Below are 14,675 nucleotides of genomic sequence, written 5' to 3' on the forward strand. Positions count from 1 at the left end.
TAGCGATGGCTCCGGATTGACCGTGATCGCCGATCCGATTAAAAAATGTCCGGGCGTTAAGACCTCGTAATCATTGAGCGTATCTTTCAACGGAGCGAGAGGACGCGAATTAAGACACGCCTCGATTCGGCACAACAAAGTCGTAAGCTCTTCGAACGTGAGCGTGTGATCCTGGAGTACCCGACGGAGATGATGTTTCACGCTCCGGACTCCGGCTTCCCATAAACCACCGAAATGTGGCGCAGACGGGGGAATAAAATGCCATTGGACATTATCGGAAGCGGTGGCGTTGAGAAAATTCGGATCATTAACGGCTGCGCGATATGCTTGGTATAACTCTTTATTGGCTCCGACAAACGTTGTCCCGTTATCGGAGTACATTGACTCCGGCAATCCTCGACGAGCGCAGAATCGAGAAAAGGCGTCTAGAAACGCGGGTGTGGAATAATTTCCTACTAATTCTAAATGGATCGCGCGGGTTGCAAGACACACAAACAACGCGATATACGCCTTTCGTGAACTAATTCCGCGGCCACCGGAAGCGCGAACTTGTACGGGTCCCGCGTAATCGAGACCGCAATGTGAGAAACTGCGCGATGGCGGAGACACTCGCAGAGTAGGAAGATCTCCCATGAGCTGCTGGGGCACGACCGCTTTTTCACGCGTGCAAACCACGCACTTATAAATTATCGATCGGACCGCGCTTCGAGCTCGTAAGATCCAGAAGTCCTGTCGCAGTGTTGCGAGCGTGAGCTGCATGCCTGCATGAAGCGTTCGCGAATGAGCTTGCCGAATGAGTAGAGTCACTAACGGATGTGACGCGAGTAAAATTGGATGCTTAGAATTAAACGAGATCGGAGCGTTTTTCAAGCGTCCTCCGACTCTAAGCAATCCCTCGTGATCCACAAATGGATTTAACGATAAGAGCGGACTTTTAGCATTTAGTGGTTTGTTGTTGGTCAACGCGGTAAGTTCGGCGGAAAATAATTCAAGTTGAATCTGCTTGAGCCAGAATGTGCGAGCGCGACGACATTCGTGGACCGACAAGGCAAGTCCCTGAGGCGCGAGATCCGATGACCCATCCGCAAGCCGACAGCGAGAAACGAATTTCATAATGTACGCTGTTACACGAATGAGTTTAGCCCACTCTGAATACTGTGCTGCTAGATTCCACGAGACGGGAGGAGTCGCAACGTGTACAGTGACTGCGCGTTCCTCGAGCGACGTTTCGGCTAGAGGTGATGTAAGGCCTTCCGGCCATTTTTCCTGAGGGAGCTTAAGCCATGGGGGTCTCCGCCACCATAACGGGTGATTCACTAATTCGTGACCGAGTAAGCCGCGAGATGCACAATCTGCCGGATTGTCCGCGGTAGCTACGTGACGCCATGTCACGTTCGGGAGAAGCGATAGAATTTTTGATACGCGATTCGCAACGAAAGTTTTCCAATGAGACGGATGCCGTCTCAACCATGCGAGTACGATTTCGGAATCGCTCCAACAATATCGCGCAACGACATCAACCGCGATCGATTCTTGAACAAATTCCATTAAATCAGCTAATAATAACGCGGCAGAGAGCTCCAACCGAGGGACGCTCATCGTTTTTATCGGAGCTACCTTAGATTTTCCCGCGAGAAGCGAGATTGTTACTTCGCCCGACTGTGATATTACGCGAAGATATACGACGGCTGCGTATGCAACAGTAGATGCATCAGCGAAGCCGTGCAATTCACAACGAACGGAATCAGATTCCTGCCCTGTCCAACGCGGAAGCTGCACTTCATTAAGCGCGGATACATTCGTGTAGATAAGCTGCCAATCGCGGAACACGTCGGGAGGAAGTTCGTCGTCCCAATCGAGCTTGAGACGCCATAATCGTTGCATAAAAACTTTCGCGGTAATTATGACGGGGGTGACCCATCCGAGCGGGTCAAACAACTTCGCGATCATTGAGAGAATTGTTCGTTTCGTTTTCGGGATGTGAGCTTCGATCGCGACCCGATACTGGAACACATCTCGCGCGGGATTCCAGCTAATTCCGAGAATCTTTAAATGTTCATCAGTCTGCAAAATTTTATTGCATGCGAGACCGTGATTGGCCGGATCGATATCCGATAAAAGCTCCGAGTCGTTGCTCGCCCATTTGCGCAGTTCAAAGCCGCCCTTTTTTAAGAGCGCGATGAGTTGAGTGCGAGCTTGACGGAGGCAACCGCGTGTGTGTGCGCCGAAAAGAACCTCATCAATATATTTTTTCTTGCGAAGGATGATGACGGCCAGCGGGAAAGCTTGTCCTTCATCGATAACTAACTGCTCAAGGACACGAAGTGCTAAGAACGGAGCAGCTGCGGTACCGTACGTTACGGTAAGCAGCATATATTCACGCAGAGTTTCGCTGGGATTCTTCCGCCAAAGAATCCTTTGATATGTCACGTCGCGCGGGTCCACGAGAATTTGCCGATACATTTTGGTAGCATCAGCCGTATACACAAATCGATGTTGCCGCCACTGGAGAATGACAACTGGCAAATCGGGTTGAAGTTTAGGACCCGAGAGAAGATGATCATTCAATGATGATCCGTTAGAAGAGGGACATGAAGCGTTGAAAACGACACGCAGATGCGTAGTTTTACTGTCTTCCCGGATAACGGGATGATGCGGAATGAAAACGCATTGCGTATCATTGAACTCGGAAGCGGGCACTTCCCTCATGTGCCCGAGAGCTTCATATTCGCGAAGAAATTCGGAGTACTCGTCCCGTTGCGCAGGATGAGCATCGAATCTCCGAATTAACCCGTTAAGATATTTCTCGGCGATAGCGCGAGAATGTCCGATTTCGATCGGAGGGCCTTCCTTAAATGGAAGACGTACAATATAGCGTCCGTCAGGACAGCGCGAATGAGTGAGGCGAAAATGCTCTTCGCATTTTTCGTCCTCGGGAGTGAGAGTCATCTTTCGCGGAATCTCTTCGACCTCCCAAAACCGTCGGAGTTCCTGATCGAGCGACAAGGAATTGAGACTGTGATGAGCATTCACAGTATACGAAGGTCGATCGTGTGACGATTCAACCGAGATGGCATGTGAGGCCACCTGACTAGAAGTGATAGGTCCCGATATTACCCATCCCAATATCGAATTTTGAGCGATAGGCTGTCCCACCGCCCCTTTTCGAATTCCGTCTTTAATGAGAGCGCTATACAATTCCGCGCCTACTATAATGCTAATGGGATCTGCGCTCATGGGGTCGTGGTCAGCCCATGGGAGATCCTCGAGATGAGCCAACGTCGCCTTGAGCGGCAAACGTTTTGGCGCGTATGCCGTTAGCGATTTCAAAATTAATGCGGTCGTCGAGAATGCCGGAGTATGTTTACCTTTCGGCGAGATTGTTATTCGCGCGGCATATCAATACGTCCCGGCATTTACACACCCGACGGCCGAAACCGAAGTTGGCATTCGAATTCTATTCAGCCGTAAACACTGCGCGAGTTTCTCGGTTATAAAGGTCATTTCGGAGCCTTGATCAAGCAAGGCTCTTACAATCACAGAACGGCCCGAAGACGCGCTAACGGTAAGCCAAGCTGTCGCGAGCAAAACATGCGAACGAGTGGTGTGCGAAGACGCAAACAATGAGCTTACTTCGCTACTGGGCGTTTCACTTTGTTTCGGCGTGTCGGTTGACGCCGTGACCTCTGCGGGTTTCGAGGAAGAGTCGGAATCTACATGGAGCAACGTGTGATGTTTTCTCTGACAAAGACGGCATGAATATTTACTGGAGCACGTTTTTGCCCCGTGATTTGAACTTAAACAGTTGAAACACCGTTTCTCTTTCTGCACAAGTTCTCGCCTCTGATTCGGACTCTTCTCGGTAAATTTCGGACAAACGTAGAAAGCATGCTTCGCTTTACACAACGAACACGGCGGAAACGATTTCGCGCACACGTTAGCACTAATCTTTTGCGCATTCGAATTTTTCGCTTTATCGGAGGAAGAAAGGGGGAGCTTCCAATTTTCGAGAGCTCGGATTCGATTATCCAAGAATTGTTTAAAGTCATCGTATGACGGAGGATGTCGAGCTTCACCAAACTTTAAATTCCATGCCTTTCGCGTAACTGCATCGAGTTTTTGTGACCCGAGACTGATGAGAATATCGCTCCATAACTCTTCAGGCGTGCGATTCAATTTGTCGAGAGCTGCAACGGCGGAATTTATTTTATCGCGTAATGATTGCAACTCAAGAGCGGATTCTTTCGCGACCGCTGGCAAATTCAGCAGCGTCGACATGTGAATATTGATCAAACGACGTTTGTCTTCAAATCGCGCGTTTAACGTACTCCACGCAATGTCGAAATTCTCCGCGGTAACACTGATATCGTTCACACACTCAAGAGCGCGACCCTGAAGGCATGAAATGAGATAATGCATACGCGAGAAATTTGAGACGTCTTTATTATTAATTATAAGAGACGCAAACCGATCACGAAAGCTCTCCCATTCCTCGTACTTCCCGTCAAACGGAGGAAGGTTTATCGGCGGAAGATGAGACAAAGAAAACGCGGACGACGGACTTGTGGGGAAATGCGGCCCGAAACTGACAGACTGGTTCGGACTTACATACGGATCCAATTCCTCCAGACACTCGTGCATGTAGTCCAAGGCGGTCCTGTACTTCTCCTCGTAGACCTCATAATGTTGATCCTTGAAATACTCGTGATTCACTCGTTCCGCAGCAGGAATAGCGGCTCGAAGGGCGAAGTGTCCATCCTGGATTGTTGCCCAGACGTCCTTCACATCAGTGATGCGACTACGAATCTTGGCTATCGTCAAGTTTTTCTTGCCAATTTTCTTGAAGTTTTCGAGCGCGCGATTGACGGTTCGCAATCGCTGAGACTGCTTGTCGAGCAGCTGCTCACTCATGGTGCCGGTCAATGTGCTTGATTAATCTTTTTCGCTACGAGAATTGCCTCGATCCGGCTCGAAGGACCAGATGTTTCGTGCGCGACCGAGGTACCCTCGGGACACGAAGTATGCCGGGACCACCCTGTCCAGGGCGCGGGGCAAGAACCAAGGACGTAGCGAAAAGAGGGTTCAAAAAACGCTCGCCGGGTTTTCTGACAAACACACTTTATTGCACATAGAGTATTTCTCGCATTCACGCACCCGAGCACCCGGAGCATTCGCGGGATGGCGGGACGGAAGTCTTGAGTCGCTCCTTCTGTCTGCGTGGCTCGCGAAACGGAAATCTTGTAGAGCGGTAGATGACCGCCCTCGCGTCCGGAGATCTTGCTCGCGGTTAACGGATATCTTGTCGCGAAGCGAACGAGCGACCGCGGTCACGAGGTGCGAGATGCTCAGGCTTTCTTGTTGTCTCGGGTACGCGATAGTGAGTTTGCTTTTTACACAATCACCATACGCTGTACATTCACGATGAACGTGTTCACGAACGGCGCGGCACGACAAAATGGCCGCGAGAGAGGGGTCGATATCGGGATCGAGCTCCCTTCGCTGAGTTATTGAGAAGTGCTCGCTTGCACTTACGCTCGGTTATCACAACACTTGTTGCAATCACGATACCCGGGCTGCCTGCAGGTGACGGTCTCGTTCGCCGTCTGTACGGTCTTGTAGATGAGGATCACGGTACCGCACGCGGTGATCACGTGATCTGTTTATGCTCGTTGCCCACTCGATTGCGGGCGACAACTCGTCAATCTCGTCTGACGAGAGATATTGCGCGACGACTAATGCCGCTCGCGACAACACTTATACGCTCGAAACCACCCTCGCACAGGGCGTCCCGCGTTCCCCAATACCGAATTCCTCGCAGTCGGAAAACGGCTCACTCTTCGCGGCACGAGCGAAAGAGCGATTCGAGATGTTTCACGCGGCGATCTCACGGATGCGGCTCGCGATGAAACTTGATTACGGACTTCACGCACTGGCGGTCGAGACCACTCCCGATAGGCACAATGTCGCGAACGCCCGGCTCGATGTGTCTCTTGTCGCGGCAGAGAACAGAAGAGAGCGCGGATCGATATCGATTATCCTTCGTCCCGATAGGAGACCCTCGGCGGGGGGGTATGGGCCTCACGAAGGGCGAATCACATCGATCCGCGATGTAACGCGTTGCGCGGTATACATATTTCGGAATACGCGTGCGCGTTTTGCAATCGCGCTGTCGAAACGGTAGCGCGATATTCGGGTGATCTCGGATAAGGTCGAGTCAAGCCCGAGGGTTGTTTGTGCTTGCGCCAGGGGCGATGACTTTCGCGACAGCGCCCTGCCACCTGATTTTACCTTAATCCTTAACACGAAGAGTTCTACAGTTCCTGATAGGTTTTAGCAACAGTTCCGGCATCTAAATATTTTTTAATCAATTTTTTACTGGTACCGCTGGCACCACACACAAGAGTAAAGTCATGAATTGCAGGTAGTTTTGATCGACTTTTTGACAGTTCTCGATAGTTCTCGCATAGTTCCAACAGTTTTTATAGGTTTTAGCAACAATTCCGGCCTCTAAATATTTTTTTAACAATTTTTTTACTGCGACCGCTGGCACCGCGCACAAGAGTAAAGTCATGAATCGCAGGCAGTTTCGATCGACTTTTTGACAGTTCTCGATAGTTCTCGCATAGTTCCAACAGTTTTTATAGGTTTTAGCAACAGTTTCGGCCTCTAAATATTTTTTTTAACAATTTTTTACTGCGACTGCTGGCACCGCACACAAGAGTAAAGTCATGAATCGCAGGCAGTTTCGATCGACTTTTTGACAGTTCTCGATAGTTCTCGCATAGTTCCAACAGTTTTTATAGGTTTTAGAAACAGTTTCGGTCTCTAAATATTTTTTTAACAATTTTCTACTGCGACCGCTGGCACCGCACACAAGAGTAAACACGGAGGTGCAGGCAGGCAGTTCTGGCCGACTTTTCGGCATTTTCGTACAGTTCTGCGATAGTTCTGAAGACCCCGGTAGGTTCCGATCACAGTTCCGGCTTTTAAATATTTTTTAACAGTTTTTTATTCTCAGAGTTGGCACCTCACCTTCAAGAGAACTAAGGAGTGCTGGCTTGTTTCGCGGTTTTTTCGACACTCCCCGACAGCTCTTGCATAGTTCCAACAATTTTGATAGGTTTTAGCCACAGTTCCGATATTTAACCTGTAGAGGGCCGCCGGCATTTTTCCATTGAAATCTTGGATTTTTTTTACGTAAAATTTATGCATATATACAACCAACGTGTTCCGAAAAGTTTTCATTTCTGGTCTCTTTAGAGTCTACTCCGGCCGAGAACGGCATGGCAAATATTGAAAATTTTTAAAATTTGAACTTTAGTGTTTTTGATATCGCTAATCACGATTCTGAGGTCAGATTATCAAAATTTTGCACAGGAACAGTGTTACCAACCTAAATAAGCCTAAATGAGTAACAGCAGTTACATTCGTGTATAAAACTTTCCTTTGGCGTTACCCAGAGCTAATTACGTAGAAGTAGAAAGTTTTGTAGCTCCTTCTTTGGGCTTTTTTTTATATTTTTTTTAAGTATTTTTGTGTATTTTGAGCCACTCCGGCTTAAATCTAAAAGTTAATATTTTTTTTTTTTTAAGTTTTTTAATAAGTGCTGTTAAATCTTAAATTCTAAGCTTATATAATATATGATTTTAAAATATAATTTTAGAGAGAAAGTAGTATTAAATTCTCTCGAAGAGAATTAAAATTATAGGAAATTAAAAAGTAAAAATAATGTCAGAAGTAATTTTAAAATGTTAGAAATAAAATTTAAAAAATTGGATAACTTGTTAGATCCGCCAGTGCGTAGTTAAAAATAAGTGCGAAATTAAGCGACCCAACTGGCCAGTATCAATTTATTTATTGACTCACTACGTTTCGACCTTAATTAGGTCCTTTTCAAGTGAGAAATACATAGATTACGCAACAATATCATGCGTCGCCAAATGCTGCGTCCAAGCCACATTGTGCGAACGCCACGCTAGAACGAATATGTACATATAAATATGTCAATATAAAGATGGAAGCCATATCAGTGGTAAATCGTAAAAACTTACATGTAATGTGCGTCAAAAAAATAAAATAAAAGCATCCGAGAGTCGCAATGTAAGTTTTAGGAAAATAAGGCGGCTCATTTTCTCTACTAGCTCCGTACCGTGCCATATTCAAAGTCACAATGACATATAATACACAATAACTAAATACATAAGATGTGTTCCGAAAATAACCAAATCATAAACTAATTAACGTGTTCCGAAATACTACATACACAGACCGAACTCAATTACATGTTATACAGCCTCAATAATTCGATCATATATCGCAGGCAACTCCGTATCCTTCTGAAGGTTGACAGTGTGCTTACTCTTTTTTATGAAAAACATCTCAGAAATCTCTCTTTTTCTGAAATGCTTCTCCTTATATAGAATTTTCGGGTTCTGCCAATCAAAATCGTGGTTTTGAGAGAGACGATGTTTAATAACGACTGAATGATTATCAAAATGTTTCTTGACATCGCTCCGATGTTCCTTTATGCGTGTCTCTAAATGTCGCTTCGTTTGTCCGATGTAGCACGAATCACAATTCACACAATCTATCTCGTAAACAAGTTCGGTCTGTTTGTAAGGTTGTAATCTGTTTTTCCCTTTCCTAATTATACAATCCAGCTTTTTCGGAATCGTCAAGAGAGTCTTAAATTTGACCCCCCTCATTGTGCGTTCAACATTAGCGCTAAGGCCTTCGACATACAGTATCGTTATCGAGCTGACAGGATCTCGACGCACCTGTCTGTCTGTACTCGCACCGCCCGGATTATTAAATTTTTTTAAAAGTTCAACTCGTCGGACATTGATATACTTATTAACGACATTAATCGGGAAACAGTTATTTAAGAGTATATTTCTAACTATTGAAATATTATTTGAATGAAACCGTGCATTGGAGAGTAGAGTAGCTCTATCCACTAAATTGCGTATAATGTTGACTTTATACTTGAAAGGGTGATTCGAGAAATAATTGATGTAGCGTCCCGAGAATGTCGGTTTTCTGTACCAATTTGTTATTAATGCATTCTTCTCATGTAAGTTTTTACATGTAAGTTTTTACGATTTACCACTGATATGGCTTCCATCTTTATATCGACATATTTATATGTACATATTCGTTCTAGCGTGGCGTTCGCACAATGTGGCTTGGACGCAGCATTTGGCGACGCATGATATTGTTGCGTAATCTATGTATTTCTCACTTGAAAAGGACCTAATTAAGGTCGAAACGTAGTGAGTCAATAAAAAAATTTAAAAAATCTAAAAGTATAATAATCTTAAAATAACTAATTTTAAGTTGTTATAAATATAATTGTAGGAAATAAAAAGTTGAGAATAAAATTTAGAACAATAAAAAAAATTAACATTTTTATAATCATTAAAAAAAAATTCTTAAAATTTTGGAAATATATATGTATACATGTGTACATGTGTAATGTATACACAAATAATATATACATACATACATATATATATATATATATATGTATTGTCACGACTTTTTGCACTCCCGGACCGCTCCGGGACGTAAGCCGGATCAAAAGGACTCAGGAGAGCGGGATGGTTGGCCTCTCCAGTGATTTCCTCGCACCTCCGATACTCCACGAAATATTCCGAATGTTGGGCGCCAGACGCGTACCTTCGCGTCCACGAGATCGCGAAAACCTAAACGAGACGCGAAACGAAGTGTGGAGGTGCGTGGAATCGGCTAGCTTGACCTAATCACGGGCGGGGTTAATGAAGGGCGGCGCGGTATTCGGCGGGGTGACACGTTAATTTCATACTCAGTCAAATAACAAAGAATATAACATTTATTGAGTACTGGCTGTCGAGAAAATAATAACGTTTATCCATCCGGCTTCGATCAAACACAAGATAAATTTGATAAATAAATCACGAGTAGCCGGTGGCGGGGTGTCGAGATTCATTTAACAGAAATAATATTAATGCGGACGCGAGACACCCACGGAGTATTAATTGGGTCTCTAATAAACACGCTGAAGGTTCTGTTCTTAACCAATTAATAATTCGAGTCGGAAATTATAACACGCAAGAATACTACTCTTAACATCGCTCACGAGAGTGAGGTTCAACACAAAATGTCGCGAGATAAGGGTATGTCACGCTTGGATGGCGTGAAAACCACGTCCGGAACCGTACGAAAACTCTGTCGCAATGATATCTTACTTACGCGAGATATTCGGCTCGGGCGCAACGGGGAGGCGCCGAGTCATTTAACCAAGCCAGTCGCGATATCGCTAATAATGTTGGGCGCCAGGTGTGGAGAAGGCCACACCACCTTTGACTCGAAGTGCGCTTCTAATATCCACGGAACGCCAGGAAGAACTACGCAATTAACATCTAAACGCACGAAGCGTGTGAACGCCGGTACTTTATTAACGCGAGTATAGGACGCAACGCAAGTAATACCGGACGCAAAGTTTCTCAACGCGAGAGCACAATTATCAACCCGTAATAACGAGATTCGAACACCGATCGATACGCTAACACCGACGCTCGAACACCAGAATCTCCCGACGCGAAGAAACGGTAACGCAATTGACGAACCACCGGCCCGTATGCGGCCGTATACCAAGGTCGCGAGGACAACGCAATATACTCGCGATATCGCACTCATTAACGCCTATCGCGATCTCCAGGGATTCGCCACAACGCTTGTACCACGGTTCCGCGGCCACGATACCATCCCGAGGCAACTCGCTCTCGTTATCGATCGCGAAATTACACTCAATCTTAACATGCGTTATCCCGAGCGAGAGCGTGTACCGGAGGGCGGTGTCGTGGCTTTACATATCGCAATTTACGGGCAACCTCACCGGGGATACGCCTCCTCCTGGGCTCCTCGCCGTCGCCTTCCACCACGATCTTCGATCCTCCAGACAAATATCGAAATACCCGACTCGGGGTGGCTATCGCGTATCTTACGAAACGTATCTCGCCGACGGACGACCAGAGAGTGAGAACGCTAGACCCGTTCGATTGCGGAATCGATACGGTACCCCTTCCGGAGGGGCGCGCGGGCCAATCGGGCGCGAGCTTGCAAGCCCGCGGTGTCCCGGCGCAGTGCTGTCGATACGAGATCCTTCGGGGGCGCGCAGCGGTCCCTCGGCGGCGTGCGACTCCTCAATTCTGTCCTTAGCAGCGGACGGAATTCGGTTCTCGCCGGTGTGCCTCCGGTTTGACCCTGGGGCGGTGATCAGTCACCCCGTAGGTCGATGTTTTGTAGAGATCATTTGCTGAAGCCGGGTGTTCACCCATGCGCTTGGGGCCCCGCTATCGACGGCCTCGTCCGTCGCTGCCGCACGTGCCGCCCGCCTGCCGCGCTGCTCTCGCCAGCCCGCGATCTCTGCTGCTTCCGCGTTTGCCACCCCTCCCGGGTCATCGATCGTCCTTGATTTCCCTCGCCACGTACTCCCTCGAAGGTTTGCCGTGGTGTGGGTGAGGTGCCGCGCGTATTACATTGCAAAAAAAAAAGACGTCATCAGAATGTGGAAACGCAATTAATTACGACCCCTGGAGATCTCGCCGTTGCCTCCCTGGTCCGTCCCTGGGCGCGAAATTCCGCGTCTTGTGACGGCGGCGGGGCGCCGCGACGAAGCGGCGAGCCGCAACGTCACAGTATGTATATATTATTTGTGAAATTATTTTATCAAATATTTAATCACATCTAACATATAATATAATGTGTGGTTTTATGATTTGCGTGGAGGTTACCATCATACGCTTTTTCTTGAGGACGTCATACTCGTACCATTGTGTGCCTGTAAATGCAAAAGTTATATAATGTCCTTTATCATCAAATTTTTTATATAATGTACTTTCTATCAAGAGACACGGTAGTGTCTCGCGCCAAGTACACGCGGAGCGAGACCGACCGTGACTCTTTTACGCGACGCGACGGGTTGCGAGTACCCGAGATGTTGAGATCTCGATAACGAGTGAACGAATCAAGTTCTAAGTAGGCTTGATCGATAGCTTGGGGTCCAATTAGGGGGGGGTTTCTCTCATAATATTCCGCTACGTGCCCTACGAGCGGAGATATTGCGACCCAAAGTCCAAATGCGAAAATTTATTTTTAAGATACGTCGTCGTCGTCGTCGTCGTCTACGTCGACCGCTCTTTTATAACATACATGTAACAAACAGAGAACGTCACTTTCACTTTTTCGACACTGGCGGCGCAGGTATCGCCAGATTCGATATCGCGCGCGTATTTCGAAATTAGGTCGATAGACTTATCGGTCAGGAGGAAGATTTCTATTTAGGTAAATTAGGTATATATATAATAAATATTGAGTCAACGGAAAAGAAGGTCCTCTATGCTTGGCAGAAAGTGCCGTTAGGGAATTTTTAAGTCGATTCTTATGAATCAAGCTTGAATTTGATGTCTATGTATCCCAGGTTGCCGATGACGAGGTCCAGATAGTGCGCTTTATAGTTTTCGGTGTCCAGGTGTAATAATACGTTGAATTCGATGTCTACGTGTCCCAGGTTGCCGATGACTAGGTCCACACAGTGCGCTCCGTAGTTTTCGGTGTCTACGTGTATTAATACCTTGAATTCGATGTTCACGTATCCCAGGTTGCCGATGACGGGATCCAGATAATGCGCTTCATAGTTTTCGGTGTCCAGGTGTGATCGTACGTTGAATGCGATGTCTAGGTGTTCCAGGTTGCCGATGACAAGGTCCACATAGTGCGCTCCGTAGTTTTTGGTGTCTACGTGTATTAATACCTTGAATTTGATGTCCACGTGTCCCAGGTTGCCGATGACGGGATCCAGATAGTGCGCTTCATAGTTTTTGGTGTCCAGGTGTAATCTTTCGTTGAATTCGATGTCTAGGTGTCTTAGGTTGCCGATGACGAGGTCCACATAGTGCGCTTCGTAGTTTTCGGTGTTTAGGTATAATAATACGTTGAATGCGATGTCTAGGTGTCTCAGGTTGCTGATGACAATGTCTAGATAGTGAGCTCCGTCGTTTTCGGTGTCTACGTGTATTAATACCTTGAATTGGATGTCTACGTGTCCCAGGTTGCCGATGACGAGGTCCACACAGTGCGCTCCGTAGTTTTCGGTGTCTACGTGTATTAATACCTTGAATTCGATGTTCATGTATCCCAGGTTGCCGATGACGAGGTCCAGATAGTACGCTTCATAGGTTTCGGTGTCCAGGTGTAATCGTACGTTGAATGCGATGTCTAGGTGTCCCAGGTTGCCGATGACGAGGTCCACATATTGCGCTCCGTAGTTTTCGGTGTCCAGGTGTAATAATATGTTGAATTCAATGTTTAGGTGTCCCAGGTTGCCGATGACGAGGTCCACATAGTGCGCTTCATAGTTTTTGGTGTCTAGATGTATTAATAACTTTAAATCTGAATGGGTGCGTTCAGCCGATACTCCGCTAGCCTAGCAATCGTGAGCAGTCGCTCGTTTTTGCTCATTTTCTCTCTTTTTAATTCAGTAGGTCAAAAGAGAGGAAACGAGCGAAAACGAGCGACTGCTCACGATTGCTAGGTTAGCAAAGTATCGGCTGAACGCACCCAATGTAGGACACGTAGATATTGAATTCGAGGTATTAATACATGTAGACACCGAAAACTACGAAGCGCACTATGTGGACCTCGTCATCGGCAACTTGGAACACGTGGCCATCGAATTCAAGGTATTAATACACCTGGACACCGAAAACTATAGAGCGCGCTATGTGGACCTCGTCATCGGCAACCTGGGACACTTAAACATTGAATTCAAGCTTGATTCATAACAATCGACTTAAAATTTTCCTAGCGGCAGAATTAAAATTATGTCATGACATAATAAAAATTGCTGAATTAAACCGTCCCGTCATTACTTAAATCCTTAAATCATACACTTGCTCTCTGACATTTCTCTACATAATGTTTTATACAGTCGTTGCCATCGCCGCACAAAATACATTTTTTACAATCTTCGGTAATTATGCAGTAATCCTCCGATGACCTTGACCTTGTTATATGTTGTCAAGGTCACCCTCCTGAGTGACCTTCAGTAGGTTTTAGCCGTCGCTCGTTATTCGTTAAAAAGTTATTAACAAAAAAAGTTTACAAAAATATAGCAGTTATTTTAAGTATTGAGAGGCATAAACGACTAATATTACGTTTTTTTTAAGTAGAGAATACTTTATTTCGCGAGATAGTCGCTGCTTTACAAAAACATAACATTTAAAGCAGTAAATTGTTGATAAATTGAAGTCTTTTGGTTAAAGCAGAGAATACTTTATTTCACAAGAAAATCGCTACTTTAGCAAAACACAACATTTAAAGCAGTAAATTGTTGATAAATTAAAGTCTTTTTGTTAAAACAGAAAATACTTTATTTCTCGAGAAAGTCGCTGCTTTACTGCATAATTATCCATTTTTTTTTTAAAGCAGAGAGTACCTCGTTTTGCGTGAAAGTCGCTACTTTATCAAAACACAACATTTAAAGCAGTAAATTGTTGATAAATTGGTCTTTTTGTTAAAGCAAAGAATACTTTATTTTGCGAAAAAGTTGCTACTTTACCAAAACAAGTAAATTTTCTTCTGAAGTAGAGAATACTTTATTTAAATTAAAGTAGCGACTTTTTTACGCAAAACGA

At 45.8% G+C, this 14,675-nt stretch overlaps 2 protein-coding genes and 1 pseudogene across 9 annotated transcripts in view; 2 read left to right on the plus strand and 1 right to left on the minus strand.

The window, feature by feature from the left end:
• Window positions 1-14,675, plus strand: part of LOC143907328 (uncharacterized) — a 156,163-nt gene that overhangs the window by 132,491 nt on the left and 8,997 nt on the right. The gene's annotated exons all lie outside the window — the stretch shown is intronic.
• The window catches only part of Ttll5 (Tubulin tyrosine ligase-like 5), a 184,687-nt gene that overhangs the window by 29,999 nt on the left and 140,013 nt on the right, over window positions 1-14,675 (plus strand). The window lies entirely within an intron of this gene.
• LOC143907127 (uncharacterized) overlaps window positions 1-14,675 on the minus strand; it is a 225,763-nt pseudogene that overhangs the window by 10,292 nt on the left and 200,796 nt on the right. The window lies entirely within an intron of this gene.

This window comes from Temnothorax americanus, unplaced genomic scaffold (assembly GCF_048541705.1).
Source record: "Temnothorax americanus isolate GAGA-0224 unplaced genomic scaffold, ASM4854170v1 Scaffold8, whole genome shotgun sequence".
Classification (NCBI taxonomy): Eukaryota; Metazoa; Arthropoda; class Insecta; order Hymenoptera; family Formicidae; genus Temnothorax; species Temnothorax americanus.